Source organism: Dermacentor silvarum, chromosome 3, assembly GCF_013339745.2.
Source record: "Dermacentor silvarum isolate Dsil-2018 chromosome 3, BIME_Dsil_1.4, whole genome shotgun sequence".
NCBI classification, from domain to species: domain Eukaryota; kingdom Metazoa; phylum Arthropoda; class Arachnida; order Ixodida; family Ixodidae; genus Dermacentor; species Dermacentor silvarum.
The window spans coordinates 183,615,324-183,621,323 of NC_051156.1; positions in this window are offsets into that span (position 1 = coordinate 183,615,324).

Consider the following 6,000-nt stretch of genomic DNA (forward strand, 5'->3'; position numbering starts at 1 on the left):
CGCTTCTCATCAACACCACCGTTTCACACGCGCCTCCTCGTGGTCATCGAGTCTCTCTTCATGTCGGTCTACTTACGCCACAGCACATCTGCTTACTTAATCAGCTCATGTTTACTACAATTCATATTGCTTACAAAGCCGCTCACCTTACTTCGCATGACATTGCTGTGTTGCTATCGCATTCATTGCTTCGCCCTTAGGGCGAAACTGTGACATTTTTTTTCTCGAGTGAAGCAAGGAGCCGGGCCGGTTCGTGATGATTCATTCATCACGAACCGTGAAGTGCACTGAGTGAAACTAATTACCAGCAACAAACACAAACTGACGCACTAGACAGGACGAGGAAGCGCAAACGATACCAACGAAATTACCCAATTGGTAGTTTTTGCTTTTTCGTCCTGGGTAGTGTCACTATTTGCGTTAGTTGCTCGTCATCAGTTTCACTCGGCGCAGTTCAGAATGATTAAATTTTTTGTTGCCGACTTCTCCACTTCTTGCATCTTGCTCTGCTTGTCTATTCCGGCAATGGTGGTGGTGGTGAAACTTTATTTCCAAAAAGGGTCCTGAAGGACACCAGACTGTTCGTCAAGGTGTAGAGGGCACCTCCCATGTCGGGACTGGGAGCCCTAGGCTCTCCGCCGCTTCGCGGGCCTTCTGGATAGCCCAGAGTTGGTCTTGGAGCTCGCTGCTCCTAAGAGCGCCGTCCCACTTGTTCTTGTCCTCCAGATAGGAGGCCTGCGTCGCGCATCCCCACAACATGTGTCCCAAGTTCACATGTCCACCACACTGGGCACAAGTGAAAGTTCCGTCGTAGTTTGGGTCGATTGGGCTCATACGCCAAGGATTGGGGTACGAGTTCGTCTGTAGCAAGCGGAGAGTCACTGACTGCGCCCTGTTAAGTTCCTTGTTTGGAAGGGAGAATTCTCTACGTCCTAAATGAAGGTGCTTGTTGAGCTCATTATATGTCTGAAGTTGGTCTTTAAAGGCCTTGGGAGGAGACTGGGGGGTCTGCAGGGGAGCGCGGCTTCGCGCGGCCCTATAAGCGGATTCGTTAAGATTCCGCTGTCCTCCCACGATATCGCCCATATGGACTGGGAACCAGATTATAGAGTGTAGACTAGTGGATCTACCTTCGAGTAACATGGAAACCTTCGCATCTACCACTCCCCTAGCAAAGGCGCGAGTGGCTGCCCTAGAATCGCTATAGATTACCGAGCGCTCTGGATCTAGCAGAGCGAGTGCAATGGCCATTTGTTCGGCCACCTCCTGATTCTTGGTGCAGACAGAGAGTGCGTTGAAGACTTTTTCGTGGGCGTCTATTACGGCTACCGAAAAAGCTTCGCGACTGGCCAACTGGGCGTCGTCTACGAAGGCAGCTTCTGTGCAATCCGTAGCAGCCTCGGCAATAAGAGCCTTCGCGCGGGCGAGCCTTCTCCCTTGGTTAAAGACGGGGTGGACGTTCCTGGGAAAAGGACGAACCACAATCGCGTCCCTGATTTCTTTGCTAAGATGTCTGACGTTATCCTTTTCAAGTTCAGTAAACATGCCCATAGTGACTAGGATGTCTCTGCCAGCTCTGGTGCCTGACAACCGGACGACCTGAGCTGTGCGCTGAGCCTCAGCGATTTCAGCTAGAGTATTGTGAACTCCTAGTTTCGAAAAAAAGGTCGGTGGATGCGTTCAACGGTAGCCCCAAGGCTACCTTGAAGACTCGAAGGATTGTGGTATCGAGTCGTTTCTCTTCTGTTTTTCTCCAATCGAGCATAGCCGCAACATAATTAAGTAATATGACATAGTACGAAAGCGTGTATGAGCCTAATGGCACATTCATCGCTCATACCTTTATTTCTATTGACAATGCGTCGAAACCTTCGTAGAGCATTTTCCACTTTGGCAGTTATCTTTTGTATCATCAGTCCATTGTATCCGTTACCCTCAATAGTCAGTCCTAGGACTCTGATCGACCGTACTTCAAGGATGCGGTTACCATCCATGTCAAAGGGCACGATATGACGTCGACTATCTTGCTCCCAGCCCTTAGGTTTTCTTCCTGGCTTGGAAGGACGGTAAAAGAGCAATTCCGATTTCCTCGACGAGTATTTGAGTCCCGCTGGAAAAAGGCAGAGTTCCGTGGTTCTAATAGCCTCCTGCATTAGAGCCTCCAACTCTTCGTCGCTGCCTCCAGCGCTCCATAGAGTAACATCGTCGGCATAAATGGTGTGTTCAACCCCTTCAATGTCCAACAATGATTTGGCCATCTTGGCCATCACCAGATTGAACAGGAAGGGAGACAATACCAAACCCTGTGGAGTGCCGCTGTCACCCACCTCATAAAGTTGTGATTTTAAGTCGCCAATGTGCAAGGAAGCGATTCTGCCGCTCAGAAAAGATTGAATATAGCGGAAAAAACATTTACCAAGATTAAGATCCGAAATGGCCTGGAGAATTGCCGTGTGGCGTACAGTGTCGAAAGCCTTCTCTACATCAAGACCGAGTAGGACTCTTGCATCGCGAGTGACCGTTGATATGAGCCCCTTCTTAATTCTAAGCATGGCATCCTGGGTCGAAAGTCCTGGCCTGAATCCAATCATGGTGTATGGAAAAAGTTGAATTACCCAGTGACAAATAAACCGTCTGGGGGATTGACCTGGACTGTTTACATACCCAGTGCAAAATGCGCCGTAGCCCACATGCAGTGGTCCAGTTTGTCTATTCGGACACACTGTCAGTGGCGTATGCCCAGTTTCACATGTACAGTGACCCAGCTTGTCTATTCGGGCACATAACTAGTGGCCAAAGTTGTTGTATTACTTGTAAGCCAACAGCAGACAGTAGTCAGCGCACACAAAGTGGGCGGAAGAGGCAGAAAAATCTTGGCTTTACTAAAAAATATAAGCATACTAAACGACCAACTTTACGTGCTAGCATCATGCGTGTTTTCTTGCGTATTCTTCGCTTTTATAGGTCTGGCGAATAGCATCGTTAATCTCACGGCTTACACCGCTTCACATAGTAGGAAACGACAAACAATACCTCCATAGGCTCGTCCTCAGATAACGCGGAACAAGGTAATATGCCTCCATGAACTATGGCGGTGTTGAGGAGGGCTTCCAGGAGATCGCTCCTGGGATTTAACCGCCAGGTTCCGGTTGGCTCACATTCAAGACTTTCAGAGGTAACCAGGGCTTCCCATCATCACACCACAAAGATGCCGGTGAGACATGTCTTTTGTTGCCTCATCTACTGGGCTTGATATCACTCCCTCCCGTGACCTTCTCCTCTGAGAACGCTGTGGCCGAATTATATATGAACAAAAGCCTAAGAAACAACGTTCTTGGACCACCAAGTAAAGACTCGAGGAATAGCAGGGGCTTAAGAAGACGGCTTATAACGGACATCGGGCTCAACTCCCTAATAAGCGGGCCGGCCGCTTCTTCCTATATAGGCGCCGCCTCTCGTACACTGCAACAAAATCTGCCGGTACGAGAAGCGCCGGTAATGATGTCATATTTGACGTTGGATGGCCGAGGCGTACGATGAATTTGAGAGCGAAGCTGTTAGCTTCTAGTTGGTCGGGATTTTTCGTGGGCTCATTCTGTGCTCACCCAAAAACGGTACCCCCACCTAGCGGCCCAGGCCACTCTGAGAGACCTCAAACGACAGCTGGAGAATGGCTTTGCCTTTGAGTTACCGTGTAACAGAATTATGCTTTATCGTATATTCGAATTACAATCCGGAGCTATCATGTCTCCAGCTTGAGTGTAAATCGTACTTTACGAATTGTCTGACGCAATTTTCTTTGAAAAATTCAATTAGTTCAATAAAGCATTTTGCGATTGGCGGAGGGCCTATAGGAGAATGAGGATGTATGCTGCACTTCCGAAACACGTGCGTGCGCGCGTGACGTACTATCGACCAAAAAAAGTTTACAGACCAAGGGATCTGACAAAAAGCTGAATATCTCCGCAACCTCGAAACGCAGCCTGGTATCCCCATTTCCAGCCTCTGCTGGTATATGCGAACAACATTGTGCTGTACGGTTTTACTGGCTTCTTTTAAAGGCTGCTCGGATATTTAGCGTTTCCTGAGATCCCGTGGTTCGTAATGTTTTTTGGTCGTTAGTACATCGCTTGTGGTGGTGGTGCTTGTCTAACGTCGGCAACAGCTCCTCTGTACATCCACTCTCACAGGGTGGACTGGAGGCGTACTTTTTTTTTTTCACCCGCGCATCCAGGAAACAATAACAAAACTACTCAGACAGGTCCGAGGTAGTACTAACACAGACTGATTAACGATCTTTTTTTATTGCGAAGCACTCTTTGCCTCATCCCTGGCACATTGCGGTAAGTAGGCAGGCAGGTAGGTTCCTGTCTCGCCTCGATTTAGTAAAAAATAAAATGCCACAGTTTCGCCCTAAGGGCGAAGCAATGAATGCGATAGCAACACAGCACTGTCATACGAAATAAGGTGAGCGGCTTTGGTAGCAATATGAATTGTAGTAAACATGAGCTGATTAAGTAAGTAGGTGTGCTGCGGCGTAAGTAGACTGACATGAAGAGAGACTCGATGACCACGAGAAGGCGCGTGTGAAACGGTGGTGTTGATGACAAGCGCTGCCCGTGGGCAGCGCGTGCGAAGGGACACACCTGTATAGCGCTGCACTGCCGATCCGGGCAGCATTGCATATGTAGCGTGCGTTGGAAAATATGACCCGACTATTACTAACTGAATGAACAAGCATGGTGTCAGCGCGCACAAGCAAACATGAATAGACCACAGTGAATGACTGCAGACGACTGTCAAAACGCTGGCAGCAAGCGCATACGCCGTAGCGGGCGAGGTACGTGCGGTCTATCGCTTCAACGGAAACTGAGCGGCGAATGCACAGCGCATACAAAGGTCAGAGCTGTGTGGAGATAAGAGACGGTGCGGGCGAGCGACGAGCGCGGTTGTTGGCAGAGTAGAAGTGCGCCCCCCCCCCCCCCCCCGCTCCCTCCGGCGCTGCCTTCCCGCTTCCTTGCTTGCGCGTGGAAGATTGAGTGGGAAGTTCCCCTTGCGCACGGTTGCAAGATAGGCCTTTGGTGCCGGAGCGCAGCGTCGCCCCGCCTCCCTCCCTCCCTCCCTCCCATATTCCCCGGCGTTCGCTCTCCGTGATAGCGCGCGTCTCCCGCACGCTTCTGCTCGGGCATACGGCGCGCGGCGAAGATTTTATTTATACGGAACCTCACGGCGACGGCGACGGCAGAAATCCGGTTGAAGTGTCCATATAATTGCTATCGCAATAAAAGAAAATACGTGCGACTGATGGTGGAATCGAATCTCCGTTATGAAGCACGGTGCAGGTGAGTGCGAGTGCGAATGAGTGCCTGTGAGTGTGAGTGGAGGTGAGTGCGAGTATGAGTGAGTGCCAGTATGTGTGAGCGCAGGGGAGTGCGAGTGAGTGGGAGTGCAGGTGAGTGCGAGTGCAACAATGTCTGCCTCGAACGTAGGCGGCTTCAGGGGACTCGGAGTGCGAGGCCTAGTGTTGTGAATCGCGAGCCTTTTGATAAATATGACCTTACCGCGACGCAACTTGTACGGGTAATTCTTTCGGGAGAAATGCTTGTGCTCGCCGAAGTGCTGGCTGTGGGTGGTGATGAAGTGATTCGAAGGAATAATTATGTATCTCTCTCTCTCTATCTGTTTGCGTTTCAAAAATGAAGCCTGTTTGACGTAAAATACTAGACCATTGATTAGGCTTGAATCTTCTAGTTTCATTGAAATCAGTATTTCTTTGTCATCCTCCTGCAATACATTTGTTTACATTAGAATGTTCAGGTTTTGCACAAGTCTGCTCGTTACGCTCTTTCGGGACAGAAAATATCGCCCGCTCTGCAACTGATGATAGCGCAGAGAGGGACATGTATTCCTAACACCAGAATCGTTCGACGCCCTCTATAAGAAATTCAAGCTGTTGAAATGCAAAACGCACGTTTGATAGAAGCCATGTGGGTCGGCCCA